The sequence below is a fragment of the Megascapheus bottae genome, chromosome 2 (genome assembly GCF_031878675.1).
Source record: "Megascapheus bottae isolate mThoBot1 chromosome 2, mThoBot2.hap1, whole genome shotgun sequence".
NCBI classification, from domain to species: Eukaryota; Metazoa; Chordata; class Mammalia; order Rodentia; family Geomyidae; genus Megascapheus; species Megascapheus bottae.
Window position 1 is genome coordinate 28,191,580 of NC_143510.1, and position 13,626 is coordinate 28,205,205.

General features: G+C 38.2%; 1 long non-coding RNA gene across 1 annotated transcript in view; it reads left to right on the forward strand.

Annotated features, from left to right (window-relative positions):
* LOC150066625 (uncharacterized) overlaps positions 1–10,035 on the forward strand; it is a 109,167-nt gene extending 99,132 nt beyond the window's left edge. Inside the window, exon 3 of the long non-coding RNA XR_016539217.1 lies at positions 9,812–10,035. This is a non-coding gene — a long non-coding RNA (uncharacterized LOC150066625). The remainder of the gene's footprint in view (positions 1–9,811) is intronic.
* The last annotated feature ends 3,591 nt before the right edge of the window (positions 10,036–13,626 follow it).

Genomic DNA, 13,626 nt, shown 5'->3' on the forward strand with positions numbered 1-13,626 from the left:
TGTTCAGAACTAGTCTGACTATTATATGATCTGTTTTGGAGTGTGTTCCATCTGCTGCTGAGAAAAATGCATAAAGTTTCTCCATTGGATGGAAGACTCTGTGTATATCTGTTAAGCCCAGCTGGACTATGTTGTCGTTTAAGTTGATGGTGTCTTTGCTTAACTTTTGTTGAATTGACCTGTCATTTGGTGAGAGTGGTGTATTGAGGTCTCCGCTATGATTGTGTTTGAGTCTATCTTGTTCTGTAATTCTAAGATAGTTTGCTTGACGAATTTGGGTGCTCCTGTGTTGGGGGAGTAATGTTTATAACTGTAATATTGTGGGTATAGATTGTACCCTTTACTAATATGTAGTGGCTGTCTTTATCTTTATGTACTGATTTTACTGAGAAGTTAATTTTGTCGGAGATTAAGATTGCTACTCCTGCTTTTTTGCCCGGTGCTTTGGAGTGGAAAATTCTTTTCCATGCTTTCACTTGGAGTTTGTTTCTGTCTTTGGCAGTGAGGTGGGTCTCTTGGAGGCAACATATGGATGGGTCTTGTTTCTTAATCCACTGTGCTGTTCTGTGTCTTTTGATTGGATTGTTTAGCCCATTCACATTTAGGGAAATTATGGAGAAGTACTTGGTCAGTGTCCTTTGTCATTATTTATTTTTACATCTGAGTTTCTTTCTCTCTTTTTCCCCTTTTGTGTTTAGTGATTCATAGGTGATTGGTTCTTGATGGTGGTTCTTGCTGTTCTGCAATTTGTTCTTGATTATTTAGTATTTTTTGTAATGCTGGTTCAGTGTGCATGTATTCATATACCTTCTCTTTGGAATGAAATATTTTTGTTTCTCCCTCAAATATAAATGCTAGTTTCGCTGGATATTTCTGTCTGGGTTGGCAGTTGTTGGTCTTCAGGGCATGAATGTTAATTTTCCAAGATTTTCTTGCATTTAGGGTTTGCGTGGAGAGGTCTGCAGTTATTCTAATTTTTTCCATTGTAGTATAGCTCTTTGTTTTTGCAGCATTTGAGATCAGCTCCTTAGTCTTGTGTTTTTACTATGATGTGTCAAGATGAGTTCCTTCTAGGATCTTACCTATTTGGACTTCTGAAGCCTTCAAGAATGTATTTTCCCTTTTAAGGTTGGGGAAGTTCTCTGCTATGATTTTGGTGAATAACGGTTGCATTCCTATATCATGGAACTCCGCCCCTTCATCAGTCCCTATTATAAGAAGATTAGACTTCTTGGCTGCGTCTGCCAGGTCCTGGAGTTCTCTTTGGTGAATTCTGACTGATTTCTCCAGGCTGATGATTCTCTGTTCCAGCTCTTGCATTCTATCTTCCATTCCAGATGTCCTATTCTCCATCTCAGTCAGTCTGTTGCTTAATGCATCCATTTTTGCTTGAATTGTGGACACTGAGTTGATCATGTCTGCTGAGGGGGTATTAATCTTTTCTTCCATTGAATTTGAGGGGCTCCTTGGTAATTTCCTGCTTATGTTCCTGGAATTGTTTTTGGAATTCTGCTTTAATCTCTAGTCATGTCCACAATCATCTCCTTGAATAGTGTCATGTTTCGTGTCTCTTCAGGTGTCATTTCTTGGGATGGTGACATCTCTCTCGTCCCTTCACTATTGTTTCCTTTTGGCCTTTCTGTGGGACTTTGATTATTTATATATGTCATAATGTTTCATTGTGCTTTCCAAGGCAACGAGGACTTGTTGTCGTAGGTTTGCTCTTTGGTCGATAGGTGGTGCTCTTTACTTGGTTTGGGACTGATGGTTCTGGGAATCTGTGTATACATGTGGTTCTCAGCCAAATTAGTTCTGCTGCTGACTAGGTCAGAGTTTGTAGCTTTTTAATGGAAAGGGATAAAAGTCTTATCACTTTAAAAAATGTTACACTTATGTTTTTGCCCAAAAGGTAGATCCAATTCTTAGGTTCACTAAATTTGACCTCCCAATGCCTTGTAGTCAGCATGGACTGGTAACTGCAGAATAATCTATAGAAACTATACACTTCTCAATAAATCTGTGCCTTCTTATTTTATTGTACATTTCCAAGAATATTAAAATTTCCTTCTCAGGACATCTCCAACCACCTACCACTCACCAACCATGACAATAGCTGACATGAAGAAAGGAAGAAGAAGAATCTGGGGAAACTGGACAGGCCAGGGCTACCAGCTCAGTGCCCATGTGGGAATGAAAGTCCCGTTCCTGAAAAACTATGTGTTCTCTGAGAAAGTGGTGGAGATGAATCAAGACATAAACACACCAAAGCTTTATTCTTCCAAGGGTGTGTCAATGTGTATGAATGTGTATGTGTGTGTATGAATATATAATCGATGTAATATTTATTGCTAACATATGTATTGTGATGTTTTGATATATATGTGTGTATGCATATCTTATGTATATACTATATATAAATAACAGATACATAAGTAAGTAGATAAGCAGATAACTCTGGAGACTGCATATAATAGGATACGAGAAAGATATGAAATGTGCCAAGTTACAGAGAAAGGCTCAGCAAGACACTGTCTCATTGAGAAATCTCATTTAAAATCAAGTAAAAGGCGGCTTTTCTCTCTGTGGTTAGCACTCTAAACATGTTGAAGGATCATACTGTAAAGTCAGGATATACTATGTCATTTTGCAGTTTAAATCAGAGAGTCTCATGTGCCTGTGGCCTGCCTCCCATTTGAAGAAATGGAACCGGATGTGCCTTCCTCTCTGTTCCTTAGTGATCATGCTTTCTTCACTCACAGCCAGCACTTGAGTCCAGTGTGATCTTTCTCTTTTGTTTGTATGGTTTTTCATTTTTTTAATTGTTGCCAGCATTTGAACTCAGAGCACTTGCTAGACAGATGTTTTGTTACTGAGACATACCTCTAGCTTTATTTTTCTAGTACTACTTCTGCCTGGGTTAGCTTGAATATCTTGATCCTCCTTCTTTCCTCTCCTAAGTAGCTGGAATTATAGGCACATCCCACCACTCCCAGCTGCTGCTTTCTAAGGATTCTGGATAGATTTTGTCATATAAATATACCACAGCTGGTTTAACTATTCTATAGTTAGTAGAAAATTGGGTCATTCCCAGGTTCTGGTATGGCAGATGGCACTGCTAAAAGCATCTCTGTATATGTTTCACATCACACAGGAGCTAGAATGTTCTCGGGCAAATAGCTAAATGTTGGCCTGCCAGTACACAGGCTCTACACATATTTAGCCTTATAGCTCAATGCCAAATTGTTTTCTAATGTGTTGGTACCAATTGTTACTTCCTCTGGCAGTGGACAGGTTTCCCAATTCTGCAAATACTGGCCAGCATTAAATACAGAGTTGTTTATCTGATGATGTAAAAGGACACAGTGAAATGATGCAGTTTTAGTTTGTAAACAGTTTAGGTTGCCTATAAACTTGAACACCTCATTTGGTTTATGTTTCTTCTACGGAACACCTTTTCCATGACTTGTTTCATTTTCTTTTCTGTTAATTCTGTTGTTAGTCATTAATTGAGAGGAGGTATAGTGTACATTAGTATGGTGCAACAGATATGCTGCAAGTCACATTCATAGTTTAAAAAGTTAGTGGACATATTAAGAAAGCAAAATGATATTGGAAATGAACTTCACAATTTGGAGGGAAGTATTGGGGAGTCAGCAGGGAGGGAAAGTGAGAAAAAACAAGGGAGGGGATAGCATTGATCAACAAGAGATGTGCTCAAAACCTTACTGTGTAACTGTAACCTCTGATATCACCCTTACAATTAAATTAAATTAAACTAAAGAAGGAAGAAAACAATGAATCAGTTGTTGTGACCCATTATTACTCGACCTGTATGGAAATTTATCTTTTGACAATGATATATTCTTCCAGTCTATATTTTAGTTCCTATTTTCACTCTGTGTGAGTGTGTGTGTGTGTGTGTGTGTGTGTGTGTGTGTTCTCATTTGGTCATGCTTGAGACTTAAGTAAACTTTTGAAGAACAAGTAATTCTACACATATTTGGAACTATCTGGGACAGGAGCTCTAACCAAATCTATCAAGGTATCTGATAGACAAGATGCTAACCCTCAGTGCAGACAATGACACTTCAAGGTGAGAAAGAGAGAATGACCAAGTAAAAATATAAAATAGCATTTTTGCTTTCATAAAAATGTATGACGTAGGTCAGGCTGGCCTTGAACTCACAAGCTCAGGATACACTTCTAACTCAGCCTTCTGATTGGCTGGGATTACAGGCATGTGCTGTTATGTCTAGATTATCAGTTAAATTTGAACCTGAGGGGAGAGAAAAAAAGCGATTTTTGAACTATAAGTATGTCCTATATGTTGCACCAGGGATATACTTACACTATACAGTGTCCCCTTACACATATTGTACCGAGGATATACTTATACTATACAGTGTTCACTTATCTGCATTTCAAATGTGATTAGGCACCCTGCACTTTTTTTGTTAAAACCACAGAGTTAGGTAATTCCACTGGCATTACTTCTTCAAATTGAAACTGTGCCATATTGTATTTGTAAACAAATTGCCCTTCTTATGGTATGCTGTCTAACCTCTTCTTTTAGCAAATACATTAATTGGTATCCAGAAGCTTAGAGTGGTTTGGAACTGCATGATTCTTAACATTGTGTTCTTTGTAATACTTCTGAATCTATGAGAATATACAGCCTACTAATCTTAATCTAGTACAGGTAGGGACCTTTACCACATTGACCCCCAACTACTTATTGTTTGGTAATCATGTATACAATTTTGTGGCAGGCTCTAGCTACCAGATGAGTACATGGACATTCAGAGAGTTCTAAATTGCTCAAGAACATTAGAAAATATCATTCTGACCAGAGCTGAAGGTCACAAGGGCAAATGGCTGGTATCAGAGAGCCACTGTTGAAATGGAAGTCATGTCAAAGCCTTCAGTTACTATGGTGATATGGACCAGAGAAGCAGATAAAAGCACAGAGATCTTCAGATTAAAGAATAGAATTTTTAAAAAAAAAGATGAAGAGAATAAAAGAGTAAGTGATGAGAATGCTATTGCTATTTCCTGGCATCTGGAGGGGCTGAAGGGCAGAAAGGCAGAGAAGAAGAAAGGGCCCATTGGGAGACGCATGTGGTGTAACAAGACTTCATATCAGAATATGTTTTCTAAAATGGGGACTCTTAGGCTGAAAAAGGGCTCCCACGGGCCTCTTAGATTGATGAAGAGTCCCTTTGCTGGAGTCATTTAAAACAGGAACAGAATAAAGCAATTGAAAGGGAACTGCAGGGAATGTTTCCTGGATATCTTTTGGGACAGACTTAATAATCGGATAGGTCTTTTCCTTCTCTTGGTGCCTGTGAATCACTGATTCATTTGAAAGCATGATAGTTAAAATTTTCAGGGAGCTAAAACTTGAGATAATTGAAAGAAATTTTTATACAAGTGAAGCAAAATCTAGAAATCCGTGTGTGTGTGTGTGTGTGTGTGTGTGTGTGTGTGTGTGTATGCAGGTAATGATTGTGTGGGTTTAATCTAAGCTAAATTGAGCAACTAGTCCTGAACTCCTTACCAGCCAGAGCTTTGTTTCAAACTTGACAAGCCATTGCTATTTCCTAACTTGTAGTTTCAAATTATTTTTATGTGACACTTGGATGATTATGTCTATTTGACTGCATTTTTCTAGCTAAATAGTCTTTTTCAGGAAATAGATCTCCTGGCTTACTGCAAAGCTCTAACTAAATATTCCAAGTATCTACACACTATAAAAACACCTCCACTATGGTGCTGGTATAAGGCATGAAAATTGCCCTCCTGGTGTTTGATGCCAAGGCTGGATGACCGTCCCAATTTTTCTGCTGCAAATCAGAAAAACAAACCCCAGCTGTTCTGGAGAAACATCAGCCTTTGGCACATATTAGATAAATGTTCTTGTTTTTCTTTGATCAGCGATGGCCCCACAGGAGATGAATTACACAGTGCTGTACCTGTTAACAGACCTTCATTGTTGTCACATTGTTTTCATACTTCAGTTCTAATATTCCTGGTAATAGATGCTATTTAGAGGCAATTTGGGGAGTAGCCATTATCTTCTGCATTGCTGCTTGCTGCCCTCCGTGTGATAAATTACCAAATAATGCTGGTTCTACTATTTCTCTCCAAACTCTTTCCCCTCTTCCTTCTTCTCCACCCTTATTGGCTCATATGGGCTCTCGCCTCCAATCTCTCTCTCTTTCTGTTGTATATACTGCAGGTATATCAAGCTATCTGGAGCCTCAATCCTATCACTCCCTTGCCCAAATACTGTCAATAGTTCCCCATTTTCTAGAAATCAAATAATGGGCTTCCTGTCCCAGAGAACTTACATCCTAAAAGTAATCCTGCAGAAATCCTTGGAGACTAAACCTTTTCCCAGAGATTCTGAAATCCTCGTGCATAGTTTACACACACACACACACACGCACGCACGCGCACACACACACACACACACACACACACACACACGTACATGTAAGTAGCCACTGTATTTGTTACCATTTGGAATAAAATTACCTTAGGCTTTTAGATCTTTAGAAGATGGTTTCCCTATGGGGTAAAAGAGAAATTAGGCCTGGAGAATCTGCCATGATTACTCACGTTCGGACATGGCAACTGTGAGCTTCATCCAGTCTCTTCAGTATCCACATTGGGTTCTTGTAAGAAGGCAATGTAACACACACAAAGGATCATAACAGAACCTAGCACCAAACAACCACTTAGCCATGGGATGAGAGAGAAATAAGACATTAGCTAATATAAAGCCAGACATTGGCATTATAGGAAGAAGCCAGATTGATATTGTTTGAGACCATCTGTGTTCAAATCCATGTGTAAAAGCTTCTAAGTGCCAGGGCTGTGATTGCACACAATCCCAGAGGAAACCAAGTAAGCAAGCACCAGTGAGGAACCATAGATGATGCTAGAAGCGATTTTGAGCAAATCCAAACTGCAATAGGCACAAGACCAATGAGCTCAGAAAATTAATGTGTGTGTGTTCCACTAAGATTCTGTACACAAAATATTTTTGTAAACACTTTAGAGCTCAACTATGAACACATTCATCTTGGGTAATAGAATAGACTTTCATTTCAAGGGAAGAAAGACAAGGAAGGAGAAACTGCCAAGTCTGGCCTAACAGAAAAAACTGCCCTCATGGAAGCCCATGAATATTATAGCTACCTCTTCAAATACCTACTTAGTATATCAAGCAATGGAAAGAGGTTTTGTGTGTGTGTATATATATATATATATATATATATATATATATATATATGCTCATTTTGGCTATAACCCTCTGAATGAAGAACAATTTCCCCTTAAGTCATATGAAGAATCTCAGATCCAGAGACATCAAATGTCTTGTCCTTGTCCAAGAACAGTCACCTAGTACATAGTAGTAGAACCATTGAGTACTAGATTTACCTGATGCCCCAGTTTGCTCTTTCTACTATCTTATATTGCCTCTCAATACATCTCTGCTTGAAGTCTTTGATCAGACTATACTGGCATTTGAGTATCTGATCACTTAACTTGGAATTCTCCATCTGTGGCTAAATCATTTCCAAAGGCTGATGTTCTACAGATGATTGGCGTCCTTGCCTTCTAAAGAGGAATTTTATGAAACATCCATGGCTGGATTACTGAGTCAGATTTGTTTGTAAGAGCAAATGAATGGGCTTAGCCACTCTTTGCAGCATTCTGTATGTCATCACTGTCTGTTTGTGGTGCATTTGTTCACTTGTTTATAACCATGCCTCCCACTACACTGTAATCTCTTAGAGACAGGGACCATAACTGTTCTGTTCACTTTGCTCTACCACATGATCAGCAATAAACATTCGTTGAAAGAGTAAATTATGTCTAAATTGACAATCTACATGTAGCAAACACTACTTAAGTCTCTTTTCCAGGGTCTTTGAGCAAATAGTTCTGTCCTTTCTTAACACATTGTGCCAATGTTTGCATAATTTATTCATAGAGCTCTTCTTGACTATTAATAAATTTCTGTATGCTGTGAAATCCTCCACCATACAATGTTCATAAAAATAATTTTTACAAATTGTATCATTTGGGGCTTTCTACTTATATATTTCTGAATACTTTTCTATATTGGTTTCTCTTTTTCTCAGAAGGTACAGTGTGGGGTATTATCTTTTATGTATTTGGACACTTATGAAATTTTAGAGACAAGATGAGTGAGAGGGTATGTGGGAAGTTATCAGAAATCTTCCCTCCTTGAAAAGCAGAGACTTTACATGCTAAGAGGAGTTTGTCTTCTACGACTTTTGATTTTGCCACTGAACACCAAGTTTCTCAATCAGTTCATTCCCAAGTGTGAAGTAAAAGTTTTGGTGTACCCTCATGTAAAAGAGGGTACAAAGTTGCATTGGCGAAGTGATTGGAGTCAGAAGCAGCCATGCCACTTGCCTACAAACTGGCTTTCAGTCGTGGGTAACATGCACCTCTAGAGACAGGAACAGAAATGGACTGGGTGTAAACAAAATGTTTATGGCTCATGTGAAGGGAGAGAATTCCTTGGCATTGGTAAATAGTAAGTTAACATGACCTTACCAACTTAACAAGAACATAAGTAAGCAGTATACATTTATATTGTAAGTAGAAACTTCATTTAACAAAATATATTTCCTTATCTTCAGGTTACTCTCAATGTTTGTCATATTCCTCATTTGTGTGTGTGCCTTATAGCTGAATCAGGGCAGTGATCATAATTATGTATTTTACAGTACTCAGAATGTACAGAATGTATAAGCTGACATTTATTGGGGGTCCATCACAAAATGTTTCCCTTTTATAAGAGAGTCTTTAAATTCACAATTAGTATGAAACACAGTTGAGAATGGTGAATAGTTTCCAGAAGCTAGGAGTGTAGATGCTCATGAAATCACTCACCATTTCTTGACGGTGTGTCAATAAACTGAGTCTTCATAGTCATAACTAAAATGGCACGAATAAGACTTGAACAATTAACCAGAGGCCTTGGGAAGGCCTTATTTTTATTTTAGACCAGTGATATTTGCTTCAGTATTTATTTTGCCTTTGATATCATGTTTACTTTTAATCACTTTTAGTTCTTTAATAACATATCAAAACTTACCCTATTAGCCTATAACAATACAAATGAAAGATGTTATATTTTGACTATCAAGGATTTTAGAAGCACTCCATAAAATGAGAATGGCAAGATGTAGAAGAATTGGATGTATCACTTCTATTATTCCTTTGGATGAAAATGGGAAATGATTCAATTATGACATGGGGAGAAACTTGTCTACCTGACTGGCAAACAGTAGCCTTCCTTGACCATGCTATTCTTGATATATGAGAAGGTAAATTGCTTTGTCATGGTAAAGAAAGAAGATCCACCTTCAACACTGGTCAGAGAAGAAAGTAACCATTTGAGGCATGTTAGAAAATTGTCCTCCTCATCTATCTACTCTCTTGAATCTCTTACTGTATTTGCTCTGCCTGTGCTTCCATGGTGCAGTGAATATTTGCAGTGAAGTTCACAACTTTATCATGACCAATGTACAGAGGCTTCTGTAGCACTCATTATCTGATTGTTTTCTCCCTCCTTCCATGTTATAGTAATGTGGCTATCCACAATGTGGTACCTTTCTGCCTAAGGCAAAAGAAGAAACAAAATATAGGCTGATGGATCTGAGCTGAATCCACTTGTACAGTGTTTGATTAAGGGTCAGGCCTGATACTATTTTTGTTATAGACATGAGGACTTGAGCATTTCCCCTCTGTCTTTTGTGTCTTTTAGATCATGCTCTTGATGGCTATACAAAACTGAAGCAAAGCTACTCAGGAGGCTGAGATCTGAGGATCACTCTTCAAAACCAGACCAGGTAGGAAACACTGTGAGCCTCTCATCTCCATTTAACCACTGGAAAACCGGAAGTGTTGCTGTGGCTCAAGTGGTAGAATGCTAGCCTTGAGCTGAAGAGTTCAGAGACAATGCCCAGGTCTGGAGCTCAAGCCCCGAAAACCGACCAAAAATAAATTAATTAATTAAAACTGAAGTGTTATTTTCGTTTCCTGCCACATTGAGAAAACCTTTCTCAATTTGAAGTCAAATAGCAGATCTAAGAGGTAAAAACAGAATCTATGCATAAATTCCCTTGCTCTTCATCCCATAGTAGGTTTCTGGATTTTGCTTTGCTTCTTTTTCTTGGCTTATATTAGGAAGAGGTTTCTTTTATATGCTCATAACTAATGAGCTCCTTCCTGAAAGGGCCAGAGTCCATGAAAGTTGGTAGAACATGGTAAATCCCATGGACACATTTCAGACAGAGACATTTGATGACAGCATGGCGGACATGGTAGGGCAGTCAGGCAAGCACCCCTTTGTCAGCAGGGGTGCTGACTAGATGAACTTTGAACCAGCTAACAGTGACAATGGAACTGAGAGAGAGAGGGAGAGGGAGGGAGAGAGGGGGGGGAGGGAGAGAGAGAGAAAGTTTTATTTTGGGTTCAGCAATTTTATGGGCATGTAGCCTTGTACAACGTTACTGCACATTTATAGAACAATGCTTGTCTCATGGTGTTACAGGAAGACTTCTGTTAAATAATGTAAAGCCCTATTATAATCCTAACATACTCAGATGCTAAATGTATACTTTGACACTCCTTCCATAAAAAGTTCAAAGTATTATGTGCAAACACATACCATAAAGGGGATAAAACTACAGACGTGCAAAGCAGGTCAGAGGCAGGAAATATTAGGGAAATGTGTGAGATCTGGAAGATAGATACAACATTTTAAAAAAATATTCTCAGAATTTTTGATAGTGTGATAACTCAAGTTTGGTTTTGAGTCGCTTAGAAAAAGGAAAGTAGGGAGCAGTCATAATTCTCAGTGATGACCTAAGTTAAATACACTCATTTTTCCCCCCAAAGTAAAGAAATATGTAAAAAAAAATCTCATTAATGCTCACTCTAGTGAAGTCAAGTCTGTGGACAAGAGCAGAGGGCTTATGGAATCTGGGGGACCTAGAAAGGGTAGAGAAACTTCTCAAAGGTTCTGCACACTTATCTAGAGTAGCTGAAGAGATTGAATGCATAGTACTTAGAAACTGATTTCCTGTGCTAAAGTTTTAAAATTCATGATTTTTCAACCATACTTTCTGCTGTCTTCCTCCAAAATGTATATTAAATTGAAATTCATGAAGATATTCCCTATTTACCATGACAACTGGTACACCACAGATGTACATACATGTCTCCAGAATTAGTCCTTGCCTGCAAATCTCTAGTACAGTTTAAATTGCATTAACCTGGAGCCCTCTGAAGCCCTAATTAGGGAAATCTCATGTGATTATTAACAGAGAACTACCGAAGCTGCAAATGATGGTAATTCCACTGGGTTTCATGTCTGTGCCTTTTAGAACCCTGAAAATTTTAATCCCTTAGACAGTCCCTGTCAAGTTTCTCCGACTTGCACCAGTTATCTAGAATGCAAATATGTTCAAGCACCTGCATGGGCTTCAACTCAGCCCCTGGACTGTCAGTGCATACAGAAGAGAATATCAGCCCCAGGGATGTTTCTTGCAGAAGAAACAAAGGCAAACTCCATTCATTATCAGATGCCTCTAACTTTAGTAATTTAGGCTAGAACTCTTTTTGTCTGGATAACTGACTGACTCAGCTACCTCTTCCCTTTCCACAAGAAGTGCTTCTATCAGAATTTCATCATCCTTGTGATAATCTTATAATTGGTTGGGCTTTGAGAGGTGGGTTAAAGTAGAAATTCAGCATGAATTATATAGATGAGGAAAGAGGAAATTGATGTGGCCACAGTAGTTTGATAATCCACAGAAGAAAATAAGAAATGGTAGATAATAATGGGGCACAAATTTGCTAACGTAAGAGTAAGGTCCTGCTCACTTCAGTTTTGACATCACTCCTCCCTCAAGGAAAACTTTTGCCTGTCCTGGCTCAATTTCCCTTCTCTTTATCCTTTAAGTAGAGCTTCTTTAGAACTTGAGGACTGAATGATGAGAACAAAGGGACTGGTGTATGACATATACTCTGGTGTATGTACACAAGACCTTTTATGTGTTAATATCTATATTTGTGTTTCTCTGGTGCTCTTTTCCTCCTTTCTTCCACTTTTCCCTATCCACTCCTTGTCATAAGCCCTAGAGATTAGAGAGATTTTATTAAGGTTTTATTTTTGTTCTTTGAGAGATGAGTATTCAGATATGCTGGCTAATGTGTCTGTTAAAATTCGACACAATATGGAAGGTGAGTCACGTGGTATTCCGCATTGTATTTGGATCACACCAATATGGATTACCTCTCTTCTCCCCCCTCCTAAGCCTTCTATGTACATCTCAACCTATTGATTAAGATGACTAGTGTGGGGAACATCAGGAAAAGGAAAATCTTTTTTTTTAACTAATATAAGCTGAAGTTGATTTTTCCAGAACAAAATTTCTTTATGAGCATTCTGAAAGATGTGATAAAATGCAAGCACTATTTAAGAGGAAGATACAGAACATTAAAATAAGTTTTCTAACCATTTCCTGCTTGTTTTTCTTCCAACCAGTGTTCCCATTTCAATGAAAGGGCAAAAGATAAATGTGTTTTAAACTTTAGACATTTGTTTTAGAAGTAGTTATGAGGATTCTAGGTTAGAAAATACTTTTTCCTGAATGGTGTCTTGGTTTTGTTTCTGATTTCAATGTAGTTAGTCAGTAAAATAATTTGCTCTGGTGTGTGTGTGTGTGTGTGTGTGTGTGTGTGTGTGTGTGTGTGTGTGTGTGTTCCAGGTGTAAAACCTGGTTATATGCCAGCTTTTATGGATTTTCAAGAACCATCTATAAAAGAAGTTGATAGTAGGTAAGGAGTTGTAGTGCCTTCTTGTTTATAGTAGACTATTTCAAGTCAGAAGAAAATCATTATGGATTGATTCTTCGTTTAGATTTCCCTGAAGAAGAATCTATATATTTTAAGTTTTGGATTTGCTTAAGTGGAAGTTTTCTTTGTAAGAAGGATACAGTATAAATATTTAACAAACTGGGAAATAAAGACTACTGGAAGAGTTCCTTCTTTGTGTGTGAGAAAGGATTAAACAATTCTGTGTGCGTGTGTGTGTGTGTGTGTGTGTGTGTGTGTGTGTGTGTGTGTGTGTGTACCTAAGCAGCCTCCATTAAGTTAACAGCTTTTGGAGAGCTGCTTCTCTAAATATTGCAGGCAGAACCAGCCTCTTAACAGCAGGGAGAAGAAACCCAATTGAAGGGTGTGTGGCACTGTCTGAAAAAGGGTGAGAAATCACTCTGTCAAACAGGAGTGAAGGGTTGAAATTAAACAGGTATCAAAATTACATACTCTTCGCAAGAGTGGTTTATTCTAGAAAATTGACTACCAAGCAGGAGGCAGGAAAAATGCAACTGCTGTCTCTAATTTCATCCTGTCACCAGGTAACTATAGTTTTAGTCAACATGCTAATAAGCAACAAAAAGTTCTGTCTCCTGTACCCTCAAAAGGAGCAGTTGACAAGCCATGTGGGTTCCTCAGTAAAGAAGGACGGTCTCCTCCCAGCTTTTATAGTACCAAAACTTGGAGGACTGCTAT